Source organism: Oncorhynchus nerka, linkage group LG2, assembly GCF_034236695.1.
Source record: "Oncorhynchus nerka isolate Pitt River linkage group LG2, Oner_Uvic_2.0, whole genome shotgun sequence".
NCBI lineage: Eukaryota > Metazoa > Chordata > Actinopteri > Salmoniformes > Salmonidae > Oncorhynchus > Oncorhynchus nerka.
In genome coordinates this window covers 29,684,280-29,702,617 of record NC_088397.1, presented here as the reverse complement: position 1 = coordinate 29,702,617, position 18,338 = coordinate 29,684,280, and the positions used below count along the sequence as shown (strand labels likewise).

The 18,338-nt window shown below is 44.4% G+C and overlaps 1 pseudogene; it reads left to right on the top strand.

The window, feature by feature from the left end:
* LOC135572893 (von Willebrand factor D and EGF domain-containing protein-like) overlaps positions 1 to 18,338 on the top strand; it is a 47,759-nt pseudogene that overhangs the window by 6,737 nt on the left and 22,684 nt on the right.

Genomic DNA, 18,338 nt, shown 5'->3' with positions numbered 1-18,338 from the left:
TATCCTGAAGTCCTAGTCGTTTTGACCCATTTTCAATTTACATACAGGGAAGTGTATTTGTATTTGTATTCATTATGGATCCCCATTAGCTGCTGCCAAAGCTACTCTTCCTGGGGTCCAGCAAAATTAAGGCAGTTTATACCATTTTAAAACATTACAATACATTCACAGATTTGCGCAACACACTGTGTGCCCTCAGGCCCCTATTCCACCACTACCACATATCTACAGTACTAAATCCATGTGTATGTATTGTGTGTGTGTGTGTGTGTGTGTGTGTGTGTTACTTCATAGTCCCCGCTGTTCCATAAGGTGTTTTTTTTATCTGTTTTTTAAATAAAAAATTGCTGCATGTGTCAGTTTCTTGATGTGGAATAGAGTTCCACAGTACCTCTATCTAGTACTGTGTGCCTCTCATAGTCTGTTCTGGACTTGGGGACTGTGAAGAGACCTCTTGTGGCATGTCTTGTGGGGTATGCATGGGTGTCCGAGCTGTGTGCCAGTAGTTTAGACCGACAGCTCGGTGCCTTCAACATGTCTATACCTCTCATAAATCAAACTAGTGATGAAGTCGATCTCTCCTCCACTTTCAGCCAGGAGAGATTGACATGCATATTATTCATATTAGCTCTCTGTGTACATCCAAGGGCCAGCCGTGCTGCCCTGTTCTGAGCCAATTGCAATTTTTCTAAGTCCTTTTCTGTGGCACCTGGCCACACGACTGAACAGCAGTCAAGGTGCAACAAAACCAGGGCCTGTAGGACCTGCCTTGTTGATAATGTTGTTAAGAAGGCAGAGTATCGCTTTATTATAGACAGAGTGTGATATTGGTGCAGGTTCTTTGACACTTGAATAGACATGGGATGTGAGAAGTCTGACTTTAAAGTCCCTTTCTCTCCATTTTTAGCCTTCAGCTGCGAGCTATGTTCAGACCCTGTCATGGATCGCTGGCTTTATTGTCTAACCCTCCAGGGGTGAGTTTAGAAAGGAGGGGAATTAGGTAAATGAATGAGTGTTATTTTTACCTGTTTGAATGTACCCTCCTCATCTCTCCCTCTGAAGGTTACAGTAAATTAACTCTAGTTCCACCCTTTAATGAACTGACTGAAGTTATAGAGCCACTGGAATGACATATTTTGCTACCTTTTTTTGCTACCATGCCCCCCCCCCTCCCTTCCTCCACAGTCCAGGTTGACATCTCAGTAACTACCCAGAAAGACTTTTATGTTCCAAATACATTAATCTTAAAAATAAAAATGTATCCTGTGAACGTAACGTGTTTTCTTTATAACCTTGTCATTCTGTCTCCCCCAGCTCCAGAGTGGCACCTGGGAGGTTACCGCATGTTGAGGAACCCGTATCGCAGCGTGGACTTTGACTCCAGTGACCTGCAGAACACTGCCATACAGGACCTGATCTGTGATCACTCCCTCTCCCCAGGATGGTACCGCTTCAGCATTAACAACAAGCCGGCAGAGATGCCCACCAGCTGTGTGGAAGTAAGCTAAAGCTGTTAAACCTTAGCCATCTTGCACCTAGTGTGTAAAGGGGTTCCACAAGGCTCCATTTTAGGGCCTGTTTTATTTACCATTTACAACTATCAATACAGGCAAAGCTATGATTAACTCTTCACAGTGGGAGGGATTTTCTTGAATTTACTTGAAGATACTGTACTTAATCAAGTGGTTTTCATGCAGAAACATGTTGTGGTCATTGTCTTCTCTCCAGATGAACAGATGTGGCACCCAGGCACCTGTGTGGCTGTCTCTGACTGATAGCTTGTTGCCCCGCCCAGGGGAGGTCCGCAAGCTCTCAGCCTGTGCCACCTGGCAGTTCTTCCACGGGAGCACCAAGGACTGCTGCCTCTTCCACATCCCCATCTCAGTGCGCAACTGAGCCCACCCAGGGGTATGGGATATTGTGCCAAAGGTGAATTAGAATTACAGAGTCACTGTCAGTTTGGTGTGATGGGATGTATGGGGGACTGCTTCGCTGGAATTTGGAATTTGTTCTTAGCCTTATTAAGATATGTCTGCTGCTCTATTCCTTCTCTCTGGTCTAAAGCCTTCAAGTGGAATTAAGGAAATCAAAAAAATAAAGGTCTTAACTGTATTTTTCTTGTTTTTAGTCAAAACAGAATTTGGACCTAAATTATGCCCCACGGGTAAGGTGGAAGTCAATGGGCGATGCAAAGGTAAACAACTACAACAAGCTCAAAGTAATATTATTCACATTTATTGTGATTCTTTATTTAATCATGTCTGGTTGGTCCTTGATATCAACTTCTTGTTCATCCCCCGTCTTTCCCTTGCTCAGCAAGTCTCCCTGCATTATCCCACAAGCCTGTGATCACCCCAGAGCTGGTGGGCAGCAGTGTCCACCTGCGATGCACCTTCAGTGGGGTGAAGATCTCGGGACTCCCCTTGGGCTACCTGGTGGTCTGGGTCCGACACCTGGCATCCAATATGAAGTTGGAGATCAGGAAATATTCTATCATGGAGACCATCTCATTGGTGGAGATGGACGGATGCCTACCAGACGTGTGGATGTGTGTGTGTACGTGTGTGTTTGTGTGCGTGTGTGTGAGCTTGCGTGCGTGTGTTTGTGTGATAGGGGATTAGGGGTTGACCCTCTTTGGCGGCTTAACTAATGGATGGATCGTGTTGACCTCTTGACCTTTATGACTGGGTTCAACTAAAGAATAGAAGAAAGTGTGTCAGATTGTCAGGGAAGAGAAAGGAGGGCAGGAAGGGTAGAGGAATACATCAGACTCAGCTTACGGTTGGTCTTTCTTACTTTTAATTGCTGGGAGGACTCTTTCAAATGATTCCCATCAAATGCTTTCTTTGCAATTGGTACGTGGCATTGAGGCTCTTCTTCTAACACAGGTATTAGATATTAGTCTTCTTCAAACTGTCCCTGTCCCTGTCCCAGGCTGTAGTCCCCACTTGCTTCAAGGAGACCACCATAGTCCCAGTGCCCAAGAAAACCAAAGTGACATACCCAAATGACTATCGCCCTGTCACACTCACCCCTGTAATCGTGAAGTGCTTCGAAAGACAGGTCTTGGCCCACGTCAAGGCCAGGCACACTGGACCAACTCCAATTTGACTACCGCTCCAACAGATCCACGGAAGATGCCAATTCCATCGCTATTCACACGGCCCTAAGACATCTGGACTAGTGGAACATCTACAGTATGTGAGAATGCTGTTCATTGACTACGGTTCAGCATTCAACACTGTTGTTCCCTCCAAGTTTGTCACCAAGCTCAGAGCACTTGGTCTGGACACTACCCTCTGCAACTGGATCCTGGACTTTCTGAAGGGCTGACCACAGGCTGTGAGGATTTGCAACAACACTTCCTCCACACTAACTCTTAACACAGGGGCCCCTCAAGGGTGTGTCCTCAGCCCTCTGCTGCACTCCCTGTTCACCCATGACTGCATGGCTTTGCATGATCCCAATTCCATCATTAAATCTTGAAACTAGCAATCCTGTATCCGGGAGCGTAATCATAGCCTCAAGCTCATTACCATAATGCAACGTTACCTATTCATGAAAATCGCAAATGAAATTAAATAAATATACTGGCTCTCAAGCTTAGCCTTTTGTTAACAACACTGTCATCTCAGATTTTCAAAATATGCTTTTCAACCATAGCAAAACAAGCATTTGTGTAAGAGTATTGATAGCTAGCATAGCATTAAGCCTAGCATTCAGCGGGCAACATTTTCACAAAAACAAGAAAAGCATTCAAATAAAATAATTTGCCTTTGAAGAACTTCGGATGTTTTCAATGAGGAGACTCTCAGTTAGATAGCAAATGTTCAGTTTTTCCAAAAAGATTATCTGTGTAGGAGAAATCGCTCCGTTTCGTTCATCACGTTTGGCTAACAAAAAAAAAAAAAAAATTCAGTCATCAAAACGCCAAACTTTTTTCCAAATTAACTCCATAATATCGACAGAAACATGGCAAACGTTGTTTAGAATCAATCCTCAAGGTGTTTTTCACATATCTATTCGATGATATATCATTCGTGGAAGTTTGGTTTCTCCTCTGAATCACATGGAAGAATACTTGCAGCTGGAGATTACGCACCAATTTCGACGGAGGACACCAGGCAAATGTAGTCTCTTATGGTCAATCTTCCAATGATATGCCTACAAATACGTCACAATGCTGCAGACACCTTGGGGAAACGACAGAAAGTGTAGGCTCGTTCCTGGCGCATTCACAGCCATATAAGGAGACATTGGAACACAGCGCCTCAAAAATCTGGCTCACTTCCTGTTTGAGGTTTTATCTTGGTTTCGCCTGTAGCATCAGTTCTGTGGCACTCACAGATAATATATTTGCAGTTTTGGAAACGTCAGAGTGTTTTCTTTCCAAAGCTGTCAATTATATGCATAGTCGAGCATCTTTTCGTGACAAAATATCTTGTTTAAAACGGGAACATTTTTTCACCCAAAAATGAAATACTGCCCCTAGAGTCTCAAGAGGTTAGTTTGCTGATGACACCACGGTTGTAGGCCTGTAACCAACAACGATGAGTCAGCCTCTAGATAGGAGGTAAGTGACCTGGCATTGTGGTGCCAGGAAAACAACCTCTTCCCTCTACGGCAGAAAAACAAAGGAGTTGATTGTTTACTTCAGGAAGCAGAGGGAACATGCCCTATCCACATCATCGGGACTGCAGTAGAGAGAGTCAGCATTTTTAAGTTCCTCAGTGTCCACACCGCAGATGAATTCACATGGACCAACACCGTCCCCACTGTTGTCAAGAGGGTGCAACAGCGCCTCTACTTCCTAAGGCGGCTTAAGAAATTTGGACACACAGGAGGAAGACATTGAATAGGACCACTTCAAGCACACACCTTTGCCTCACACCAGTGCCAACACCAAAAGGTTCAGACTCCTGACCTCCAACTGTTATGCTACACACACATCACAACTGCTGCTACCAGACTGTTTTTAATACTGCACAATTTAAACAGTTTCCCCCAAATCCACCCCTCCCCAATACACGTGTAAATATTGAACTATAAATTGTGCCTTTCTGAATTATACTTATGCTAAAATGTTTATTATTTTCTACTGAGCCATTTACTTTATGTTCGTATTCTTATATTTTCACATGTATTATTGCTGTTGTATTGTCTAGAAGGAACCTGCAAGTAAGCATTTGGTTGGACGGTGTATACCATGTGTATCCTGTATACGACTAAGAAAACTTGAAACTTGAGAGAGCAATTACTGTATTAGTGGTTTGTCTGCTAAATTACCGTACATCCCTGCCATGTGAAGCCATGTGCGGATGGATACTACTAGTACTAGTGTGTATCCATGACAACCTGTGCAGTACAAGGCAGGCCTGGACTCACTCATCAGGCTCTGTTCCACACATGCTGATGTCACAGCTGGGCTAGATCAGGGGTCACTACTTTACTGAGGGTTGAGTTAAACACACCACGGCTCCAGCCCTAGCACATTGCTCATGTAGCCTACACGGCATATGACTCAGTGAAACGTTTGGATGAATTACACAGACAAGCCAACACAAATTAGAAAGACCATTTTTACGACCCTAAGCCTTATGCTTTTTTGAAGGGGAAATATTCAAAATGCTGTTTCATTTGTGGCTACTTTATGTCATTATTAACATACGATTATTTCACAGTTCTACCTGCGGTGTCTCCACGTTCCTGGGTAACTCCAGCCGGACACAATCTCTGGCCAAAGAGAGTGAGAGCTTCTACGCTGGAATTAAAGTAAACCATCATGACTAAAACCCTCATCATTCTGAATGTGTTTGAAGCTGGGATGGTTGTTGGTTGACCTCTAAGTTGTGTATAATCCATTGTTGAGCATTAAACGCCTCCTGAACTGCATCGCGTGCTGTAAATTAAATGAGGATTGAAACCAGACTGTCCAGGAATCTGTGTCTGTACTCCTCAGGAGCCCCACTGTGTGAGCCAGTGCTTACTGTACTAGTGCCAGAGAGGTTTAAAACCAAGAGACTCAACATGTGCTTACTTCATGTTTGTTTACACCCATCCAATCCTTTCTCAGATCTAGGGGTTAGGGGTTGATTTCATACGCAGGCTTGTCGTGCAGCTCTGTGGGGGTATTTACTCAGCAGACACTGTTATGTGTCCTGTTGCCCTTCCAGACAGCCTGGATCCCAGCATGGAGGCCCCCCAACATACCCCTGTCTACCTGCCAGGTGGAGCTGCAGCCTACTGCAGCCTGCAGCCGGAGCCAGGGGTGTGCCTGGGCCAGCCTCACCCTCACCGCCGTCATAGACTTCACCCGCGACGGCAACCGCCCCAGCCTCCTCAGCGCCACGCCACACTCTGACGCACCGCGCCTCTGGAGGGGATACACCCCTACACCCCTCAAGGCCTGACCTGGAGACCCATAGAAATATAATTACAAAACATTAGAACACCAGAATGGAATTAGAATTTTAGAATATTCGAATTCTCTTTTCTATGAAACCACGCCTCCGGATGGGCTACAGCCCCACCCCACTCAAGGTCCGAGAGAGAGATAATGTAGCTATAAGACTCAGAACAGCTGCTTATGACACTAACAGAACTGCAGTAAATGTCTGAATGACATAGTGCCACAGTGTTTACATGGTTCATGGACTGTTATGAACCAACGACAAATCACTCACACTGCTTTTCTACGTGAGCTTCCACTCTTTCCTTTAAACTAAGTCTGAACATTACTCATGTAGCAAAACTGTTGTGTCCTCCTAAACTTCCGAATTCCCCTTTGTTGTGTCATCACTCAGTCATGCAATCAGGCTAGCCACATCTGTGTTTAGTGTTTAAGACATGGAAGCATTTGGCCTGTTTTTCAGAAACACACACACACACACACACACACGAAAGCCCTGTGCTGTTGCCTACACTTTAATCAGCACGACCAGAGTGGGTCACGCTAAGCAATGTTCCTCATACCTATACAGTCTACAGGTCACAGTTCAAGATGTTCCCACTGCAAGCTGCTACTCTCTGACTGATCCGCACATCATTACGTTGGATGGCAGGTAGGTACCTGGGGCATTGTGGTTAGCATGCTGTGTCCTCTGTTGCTCAGTTGGTAGAGCTTGTCGCTTGTTAGATTCCCAGGAGCACCAATCTGTAAATCCCTTTGAATAAAAGCATCTGCTAAATGGCCTATATTATTATTATTATATATTAGTGTTACACACAGGCTTGGAGACGAGTACCCATTTCACATTCCCATTCTTTCCCCCCAATAGACCTTCATGTACATTAAAATACAGTGTGTTTCAAGAAAATTCTCATTTACTATGCATAACTTTTTTTCCCCCACATTACTTGATTTGAGCGAATTTAATGATCAAGAAGAGCTATTTAAATCACCACTCCACCTCCTTCTAACTGATTAAGTTCTTTACTGTAATTATTACTATTAACTATCCTCTCGCAGCTCACTACGTGAGAGTTTGGTCAAAGCTGGTACTTGAAAACTGTCACGTTCTGACCTTTATTTCCTGTGTTTTGTATTTAGTTAGTATGGTCAGGGCGTGAGTTGGGTGGGCAGTCTATGTTTGTTTTTCTAGGTTTTGGGTATTTCTATGTTTTCGGCCTAGTATGGTTCTCAATCAGAGGCAGGTGTCATTAGTTGTCTCTGATTGAGAATCATACTTAGGTAGCCTGGGTTTCACTGTGTTTGTGGGTGATTGTTCCTGTCTCTGTGTTTGCACCAGATAGGACTGTTTTAGGTTTTCTCACTTTTGTTAGTTATCTCATGTGTAGTTTCTTTATAAATTAAAGAACATGAATAACCACCATGCTGCTTTTTGGTCCGCTTCTCTTTCACCAGAAAACCCTTACAAAAACCTTGCAAAAAACACCCACTACTCAGAGATAAATATGTTTAAAATGTTTTTCAGACCGAACAGGTCCGAAGAGGACCAGTCCATAACTTTCTAAATGGAGAGAACATTTTAAAGCCTATTTATTTTTAAGTAATTGCTTCACCTTCATTGTGCTTATGCAATCTCCAGATCCCATAATCAAAATACATTTTTTGCTTGATTAGATAGGTGTTTTTTAGATGAACTTTCATTACGCACACCCGTCCCCAATTCCCACTGATTGCATTTGTATATATATGCCCTATGGTTTCCATTGGGCTGTTGATAATTGTTACTATGTCCGTTGGTCGTGTGAGTACCTGTGCTGTGTGTTTTGGCTTTCGTACCATTGTGGATTGCACAGATGATTACGGGTCTCGTCCTGTGTGCTAATCATTGTGCGCTTGTGTTATTTATTCGAGGTACTCCTCACTCTTTTGTTTGGGTTTCAACCCTGTGTGTTGTATAGGTGTTTGTTTGGTCTTCGTCCCCGATTTACATGGCACACTGTAATTTGGGTGAAATTAAAAACCCTATTACGTATTCCTGTGCCTGTCTCCCAAATCATTCATACCAACGTGACAGTTATTGGAGACTAGGTCTTACCATTTATTTGAACTTGCCAGTGAAATAACTTTAAAATAACTTATTTGATGCACATGTTCAATTCTAACAAATGGGCGCCAACATTTTCGCGAGCAAGATGCACAATACATAAATGTTGTTTTGGTATTTTTAAGTCCAATTTATCATCACGGTTTTCAGACCTGTTTCTCCCCACCAGACGCTATGAGAACCAACAGACGGGTACCTTCCTCCTCTACAAGAGCCTCCACCGAGCGTTCGAGGTCCAGGCTCCTCAGTGGGACTGTGGCAGCCGCCATTACGCTGTGTCCTGCAACTGTGGAGTGGTGGCCAGGGAGGGAATCGAGGTTGATTGATTAAATTTGTATTTTTATTTGACCTTTTATAAATTTGTCTCATTGAGATTAAACATTGATTTTTACAAGAGAGACCTCTTGATGAAAATTACAGGCCTCTCATCTTTTTAAGTGGGAGAACTTGCACAATTGGTGGCTGACTAAATACTTTTTTGCCCCATTGTATATATACACATCAGTAACCACATAGAAGATAAATATTTGTACTATTTAATTATAGGTAGCCATTTTCTTTTATTCCATGCTTTATGTAAATATTCTGCAAACGGAAATACACAATGGACAAAAAAAACATTTCAATTTCTCCTCATCACTCAGCCACATAATGCCAGGGTAGAAATATCTGATGTGCTTTCTGGAATAAGAGCAAGCGTATATCGAGGTGGAAAGGGCAATAGAGGATCAAATTTGTTTCATTCTCTATTTCTTTGAGGTTACAATAATTACATAGTCTTTCCTCCATTTCCATTTCACCACAATACTGACCTGTTTCAATACGCAGAGGCAATATCCCTGATCTGACCTGTTTCAATACGCAGAGGCAATATCCCTGATCTGACCTGTTTCAATACGCAGAGGCAATATCCCTGATCTTACCTGTTTCAATACGCAGAAGCAATATCCCTGATCTGACCTGTTTCAAGACGCAGAGGCAATATCACTGATCTTACCTGTTTCTATATGCAGAGGCAATATCCCTGATCTGACCTGTTTCTATATGCAGAGGCAATATCCTTGAGCTGCCCTGTTTCAATACGCAGAGGCAATATCCCTGATCTGCCCTGTTTCAATACGCAGAGGCAATATCCCTGATCTGACCTGTTTCAATACGCAGATGCAATATCCCTGATCTGACCTGTTTCAATATGCAGAGGCAATATCCCTGATCTGACCTGTTTCAATATGCAGAGGCAATATCCCTGATCTGACCTGTTTCAATACGCAGAGGCAATATCACTGATCACTGATCTTACCTGTTTCAATACGCAGAGGCAATATCACTGATCTGACCTGTTTCCAATATGGATTTATTTTCTCATTTTGTCTGTCATAGTTGAAGTGTACCTATGATGAAAATTACAGGCCTCTCTCATCTTTTTAAGTGGGAGAACTTGCACAATTGGTGGCTGACTAAATAGATTTTTGCCCTCTCAGCTTGTAAAAACAGTAGAAAACTATAAGGATAACACAATACAGTAAATTACCTATTTTTATTTTGTGGTCCTTAAGGTGGTCATGCTGGTCATGGGTAACGGTCAGCTTCAGGAGACCAGGCCCCAGCTCTCTCTGAAGAACCTGGGAGGATATAACAGTGGGTCCAGAGGGACCAGCGGCTCCAGTCAGTATCGGATCAAGATCCATGAAAATCACAGTAGGTATTGGTTCAGTTAAAGTGATTACTTTTACTAAGTAGGTTTACCCATTCAGTTGTTGGGAGCATATATAGCTTGTGTGACTTTGTTTTTGTACTGTTTTTTTCTCGGGTAGTCAGCACCTCTTACAAGCATTTTTGGGTATGCGTCAGCTCATGCTTTTTACTAAAGTCATTACCACCACTTTTATGGGCTGTTTCCTCCCTCACTGTCTAGACAGGTTTGGGGATGTGTGAGTTTGTGAGCCCACTGAGCCCAATATTGAATGAAACGACTTTTACCAGTGATGGGAAGAAAAAAACGTTCTGCTAGGGGCAATCTGCAACACTGTACGATTGATGTAATGTGATGTCCAACACTAGTTCTCCAGATAGAAAGATTTAGAGATTGATGTTGTTGTTGTTGTTGTTGTTTTGATGGGTTCCTATATGTACTGCACTGATCCACAGAAGAAAACTATGAGTGAACTCTTTATGTAATAGGCAGTCCGGGGGAAATAAAGGTTAACTCTTATAATATTTTATAATATATTTCATTTAGCAGATGCTGTTATCCCTTTTTATTCCTTTTGTAGTTGATCTTTCCATCTGGGGCCTTTGTGAGGGCGGACGTCAGTGATTGGGGGATGAGCCTGTCAATCAGAGCTCCCAGTGTGGACTACAGCAGTACCACGGGACTCTGTGGGACGTTCGACCGGAACTGTCACAACGACTTCCATGGACCTGATGGGACCACCTATGGGAGCACTGAACAAGAACGCTTTGTGCAGGAATGGAGGTAACTATTAATGATTCTATATAGATCTGAGAGGGTTCCCCTGAGCTTGTAACTGTTCAGTGTACATTCTCCCACCCCTTTCCTTTGGTCGTTTAGTTTGTAAGTGAATTGTTGTTCCGTAATAACCTTGGGTTACTTTTCTATTTTAGCTTGCATGAGAAAAGAAAGCCTTTATCAAATTCTGTGTTATCCCCAAGGCTTCCTCTAATTCAGAGTCTGATGAGATAGCTCGTTGTCTGATCCATATCCCTCTGTTTCTTCTTTATGTCAGACTAGCCGCGGGGGAGAGCTTATTTGACACCGTGCCCCCTGTAATGGAGGTGGAGGAACTACGGCCTTTCTGTCGGTGTCAGGAGGGCTACAGCATGTCTCTGCATTTCACAACGGGCCACACTGGGAGATAGCCACGATAACTTTAACCCCTCATCGCCCCAGAAACCAGGCCCAGTGCCAGTCTCACGACAACGTGGATGTCTTCCCCTGGGTGGACACTACCTCTGAGTACATTAGGAGCGCTGAGCCAGAACAAAGTGACCACCAGGGAGTGTCCATTCTGAAAGGCCCAGCTCTGCCTATGGAGATACACAAACAGCCGAGTTCCCAGATGATGGACTATGGTGGGCTTGGGGACCACGTGGATAAGAGTGAGAGAGAGATTGACCGGGAGCTCAGAAGAGACTTCCTGGTTGCCGTAGATGACAGGCCCAAGACAAAGAGACAGGTGTTCTACCTTTGTATTTTTTCTTCTCTTTTTGTTCATCTTGTTGTATAGTGTCCTTGAGTTGATTTGAATGACCCTTGATATTATTTAATCATTTTTCTATTGTTATTATTGTCGTTATTGCTATTATTATTGCTATTATTATTGCTATCGTCATCATTAGGCGCTGTACGAGTTCCAGCCCATCTTCACCACTCAGTCCCTGAGCCAAGCGGACCTGGAGAGCTTAACCTATTTCTTTCCTGAGGACCACCACCTGTCTGCAGAGCGACCAGTGGCTCAGCCTGTGTGGCCCACCCCGAGTGGGCTTACCTCGGTCAAGGCCCTGGAGGTGTGCCAGCTAGCCCTGGGGAACTCCACGATGGGAACAGTGTGTAGAAGGTCTGCTGGGCCGGAGGCTGGATGAGGCAGTGGACCTGTGTATGCTGGACCTGCAGCTCAAGGTTTTTTTGTTTGTGTCTGCGTCTGAAATGACGCCCTATTCCCGATATAGTTCACTACTTTTGACCAGAGCCCACAGGGCTAGGAAGTATGGTGCCATTTCGGACACTACTGTTGTTGAATTTGTAACTTGCTAGTATAGGTCTTGTCTGCCCTTTTGTCAAGCCAGTTGTACAGTATGCTCATGGATTTCAGTTTCCATTGACCGCAATGTGAGTGCAGTTGAACTTGAACTTCTTGAACTTGATGTTATAGGATGACCTGGCCTGGGAGGAGACTCTGGTGCCCTACCTGGAGAACGAGTGTGAGAGGAGGCTATTGGAGGACCGGACCCAGAGGGCCCTGGAGCTGGGGGAGTCCATGGCCAGGACCGGGATGGAGGGGGTTGGGGGAACGTTGGGACGGTACTCACCGCACTGCGCTGCCCCAACTTCTGCAACGGGAACGGCCAGTGCACTGAGTGGGGTTGTCAATGCTATCCTGGCCACAGCTTCTACGACTGCAGTCTGGCTATCAGTGAGTGTTCACTCGCAAGCTGCTCAGAGGTTGGGCGTAATTTTGGCGTCAAAACAGCTCATCTTAAAATTGGATTTCATCAGCTCATTGGTCATTTTGTTGATAAGTCTACGACATTAGACTACTGCACTCTCAAGTTATTTTTGTGAGTGATCCTAATCCACATCCACAAAGGAGTGCTGATTTTGAATCAGGTCCCTATGGTCCATATAATTATAATCTAAAATACAAAACTGGCCCTAGATCAGTACTCCTACTCTGGTATGATTTGTGAACACACATCCTGATTGAGAGATGGGAGATAGTAGGATGCTGTTTATCATCAGGTAGAGGTCCGGGCATCCATCCGTGACCTCTCTCTGTGTGTTGTGTGATTTATAGTAGCTGATCTGGGATCAGGGTCCTTGGGGAACACGGCAGGGCACGCCAATACATCCAGCTAATAGCGCAACTGATCACAGGCGAGCATCAAGTCTCCCCCTGGGCCACAGCACAGATCAGGGAGGGGACATTGAAGGGGAATTGTCTCCTCTTTTTGTGTTGATTGTTTGTTGTTATGCTGTGGGGATAGCATCTTACCTTATTCAAGTAAACACCACTGAGTTTAATATCACTTATGGCATTGTATTCTGTAGAACGTCGAATCAAACTGGAATCAAAGACGGCAGACGTACTAGTACTGTACTTTATGCAGACAGAGTCAAAGTGACTCTAGGGTATTATAAAACAGTTTGTTGCTTCAGGACATGACTTGAGCATGACCTCCCAATGCTATGACTTTTGTGTCTGGCTGGTGACCGTTTATTGCGACCGTCTCTGTGAATTTACTAACTGTGTTCTAGTCGAGGACAACGCGCCATTTTGTCACGCCATACGTTATGTACACATGAGTGCCCTTGAATTGGTGGATCTTCCATTGTGGTTTGTCAGCGAGTGGGCTTGTATTACACTAGACTTGCATACTGAGTTTTTCTATTTGGAGCTTCCTCACTTATTCCACTCCGTCTTTCCTCCTCTCTGATGATCTATCTCTCCGCTCCCCTCTCATCCCTCTCTCGTCCATCCTCAGGTCAGCCCGTGGAGTTGACAGACCTGGAGAACAGTGGTCTGTCTGTGTGACATCAGAGCGTTCGACAGTCGCAGCGTCCGGGGTCTTCGGCCTCAGCTTCATCGACTCTCCTCAACCCGGGCTGTCACCTCACACGACTGATGGTGAGAGAAATAACTCAGACAATGGTAACGGTCGTACAAGGACATACCCCAAAGTGTTGCCGTATTAATGAACAGAGAGGGGAACACAGAAAAAACAGACGAGATGCTGGAATCTCTCTGAGTATTTTTTTTAATTGAAAGAGTTCAGTAAAACTTTGATGCTCTAGATTCTCTTTTCCGATCATAGGAGGAGGCGGCCTTGTGATTATCCCTCAGACAGACTGGTAAACTGCTAGTTCACATCAGGACTCCAATATCCCAAAGTATATTTTTTCCTGTGCAGTATACGATTTTTTTATACAGTGCATTTCAATCCCAGATGAAGACAGTAGGTTACTTAAGACAAAAACAATAGGAGGGAGGTTGGTCAGGGAGGAGGGGTTGGCATACAACGTGACTGGCTCGCAACCCAACGGTTGTGTGTTCAAATCTGATCGCGGATAACTTTAGCATTTAGCACTTTAGCATTTTTGCAACTGCTTACTACTTTTCAGCTACTTTGCAACTACTTAGTATGTTAGCTAACACTTCCCCTAAACATAACACTTTATCCTTACTCATAAACCTAACCTGTTAACTACCTAACCTGTTAACTAACCTTAACCCCTAACCCTTAACCCCTAGCCTAGCTAACATTAGCCACCTAGCTAGACTACCTAACATTAGCCACAAAGAACAATTATTTGTGTAATGTACACAAATGCGTTATGATGAATGAAAATTGTGTAATACACACAAAATGCGGTGTGATGAAAATTGTGTAATGCACTTGCCTGTCACAATTTTTGAATAAGTCATTTGTGTCTATTTCACAATAAGCTGTGATAGTGTGTTGGCCTAACAAACTACTGCTCTACAGGACTGGCCTTCAGTCATTATCAACATTATAATTACACGTTAGACACACATTGTTCACATGCTCTGATGGTGATCTATCTATCTATCTATCTATCTATCTATCTATCTATCTATCTATCTATCTATCTATCTCCTCTAGAACCTGAATGGTGAGCGGAGGACCAGAGCTACCTTCCTGTGCTCCAAGGTTCTAGACTGTTCCATCCCCTAACTGAATGACAAACCCTACACTCGCTGGGAAGTCAAGGTAAAGTTGTGTACGGTATTTCCCATCTGGTAAAGTTATATCAATAAAGTTAACTTATTCGTTTTACTAAAGCACATGGAAAGTCACCTCATCTCCTTGCAAGAACCTGTGATTATGGCTCACTTTTTCAAAGACAACTTGAAGTCTTTCCGCTTTGCCCTGTTCCTGACCTTCTCCTTGCCTCGTATACAGCCTATATATCATGTTCCAGCATGTCCCTGAGTGGTTTGGGATCGCTGTTTGTTTACTGCTGTATTAGAAGACATTAGCATAAATCTCAATGTAGGAGACAGAGCTGTGGGGCTTCTCTCCACGCCCCCAAGGTTAGCCCAAAGTCAGGTCTTTCTGGATTAGGTGAGCCTGGGTAAGTGGGCTTAGAAGATGAGCCCGATATTACCTACCTTAGTCCAGGCTCTGCCATTAATCTACAAGGTTTAGGGGAGTTTGAGTCACCCGTCCCTTAGGAATGTGAAGTATATTTGTATTGGAGTGTACATAACCGTGAGTTTCAAATTGTTCTAATTTATTTTTTACAGCATGTGAGCTTGAAACTTCTGAAATCATATTACATGATTTACTTAGCTAAACCATTGGTTGGCTACAGTGTTGTTCCTTCCTGTCTCAGGTGACCAATGACGGCTCTCAGTACAGTGAGCCTAAGGTGCTAACAATCTACGATGGTGTGTGCCAGGTGTGTGAACCAACCCACTCCGGACTCTGTAAGTTAAACCTAACTACCAGACACCACACAAACACACACATGCACGCACACATTCATATTTCCCCTAAAAAACGCAGCGTATCTCCTCAAAAACCATGCAAGTTTAGGAAAACTCTTCACCACCGAGAAAGACATAAGATACTGGTATAAAGAGAAGTGAAAAGCAGTCCGTCTCGTAATGTCTGCAGGGTAGTTGCTGCTGAACATGTTGTCCACACAACATCACTTTCAGAGCTCCCTACGCCCATGGATGTTTGTTCTAAACCACAGATGTTATGAATGTCCTCCCCCACACACACACACACACACACACACACACACACACACACACACACACAAACTCCACACTGATACAACAAACTGCAAGCAGCTATGGTAATCGTGATCGGCATGTAAGGTTTGAAAAAGGATCAACATCTTGACAATCGGAGAATATCAATTGCATATCCTTGATTCCTTGCGTCCTCTCTCCTCCTTTTCAAAAAACATTCAATGAGAAGGTCAGATGTCCCTCCCCTCTGACCTTCTCATCCAATGGGTTTTGAGAAGGAGGTGAGGAGAGAGGACACGAAGGATCAAAGAAATGCAATTCAGATTCTCCGCAAGACCAAAGTGGGAAGGTGACCGTCTTGAGGAATGAGAGAAGGAAACGATAGATAGCGGTGTTCTTGCCACGGTCATTCATTTTCACTTGGAGGGGGGCTGACACACTGGTATAGAGAGGGGAGACAATCTCTCCATTTTTTTTTCTCTCTCTCTCTCTCTCTCTCTTTTTCAATTCTATTCAGAGGCTTTATTGGCATGGGAAACATATGTTAACATTGCCAAAGCAAGTAAAGTAGATAATATACAAAATTGAAATAAACAATAAAAATGAACTGTAGACATTACACTCACAGAAGTTCCAAAAGAATAAAGACATTACAAATGTCATAATGTGTCTATATACAGTACTCACTCTCTCCCTCCCCCCACCTTTCTACCCCTGGTATATTTACAGTCTGCCTGTCGGCCTGCAACACACCCACCCACCCAGGGTTACAGATGCTTCCCATATCTTTGCGCTGCATGGTTCACTTCATTAACACCGTCTAATAGGGATTAATAATGGACAGTCAGACAAGATTGATCATGATTGGCACAGGGCACCTTTGATGGAGTGGAGAACTTTGGAGTTTTATGAGTTTTATGAAAAAGGGGGTGATTCTCTTTTAGTTGAGTTATAGGTCAGGAAGTTTCATGTATGGGCTTTGAACAGCTTTCCCTTTGAAGGTTATATTGTTGGATTATACTTGCAAACACACCCATGCGTAGGCACACACACACACACACACACACACACACACACACACATATACACACAAATGAGAAAATAGTCTCTTAGTAGGCCTTGAACAGGCCCTGTCTTTCTCACTTCTCAAGGGCTGTGTGTTTCTGAAGCAGCCTGTCCCAGTTTTACTGTCTATGTCATTCGGTCTCAGCTCTGAGGAAGATGCCTGGTCCCATTAGCTGTGTCATCAGTCTCTGTCCCAGTGTTAGATCAAAGGAGAGCAGGCCATCTGCAGGGGCTGTGTTTCTATACCTGTCAGGACCGGTCTAACAGCACTCTGCAACAGAGGAGCCTGTCTTCACATGTCTCTATGTCCCCGTAGAGAGACTGTAACCCTCCTTCTTCCTCCCACCTTTCATCCCCTCCATCTTCCTCTCCTCTCCCTCCCGCCATCCCAACCCTCTCTCTCCCTTTCTCCTTCCCTCCCTGCATCCCACCCCTGGCACTAACGTGTTGTGACAGCCTTTTGGGGCTTCACAGTGTCAGTGATGCTGTCTGCAGTAGACACCAGCTCCCCCTCAATCCCCCTGTGTGCCTGGAACTACCCTCTCAAACAGCTGGAGTACAATAATGAATACCGTCTGTCAGCCACAGTTGATAAAAAGAGAACACTTTATACTGTTTTATCTTTTGTCTCTACCTCTATCTCTATCTCTCCGTCTTTCTCTCTGTCTCTCTCTCACTCTCTCTCCCTCTCCCCTCTACCCCCAGTCAACCAGCCCCCCAACCTGCACCAGCCTCAGGGGGGCCTCAGCACCTTCGCGGGGGAGAACTTTGTGTTCCAGTTCACGCCGACGGACCCCGAAGGCTCGGCGCTCCTCTTCCTCCTGGGGCCCCTCCCGACTCCACGCTCTCCCCCGCCGGCCTCCTCATCTGGAAAGTCCATCTGGTGGAGATGCAAGGGAATACTCGGCAGAGCTTCGAGTTCACGCTGTCTGACGAGTGCAATGCCCAGAGCAGCTACACCGTGAGAGAAGAGAGGGGGGGGGGGTTGACAGTTTATTCCTACCTCCCTCATTCCCTCCCTACCTCACTTGGTGGGTGAGTTTAGCCCCCAATGACCTCAAACAGACCTCAAACAGACCTCGGTCAGCATATGCATTCATTACGGATGTGTCTCTCTCCACTCCATAGCTCCACACATGCTTATCCTCTTGTTTGACGAGATGTATGAGCTGGAGAAGACACTGGTTACCATGGGATGTGTGTGACAAGTTGACAACCCAAGGTTTTCACATTCCCAGGCCCATGCTCATAGTTGGTTAAGTGGTAATAAAACAGTTTACCCAAAAGCTGTGAGACA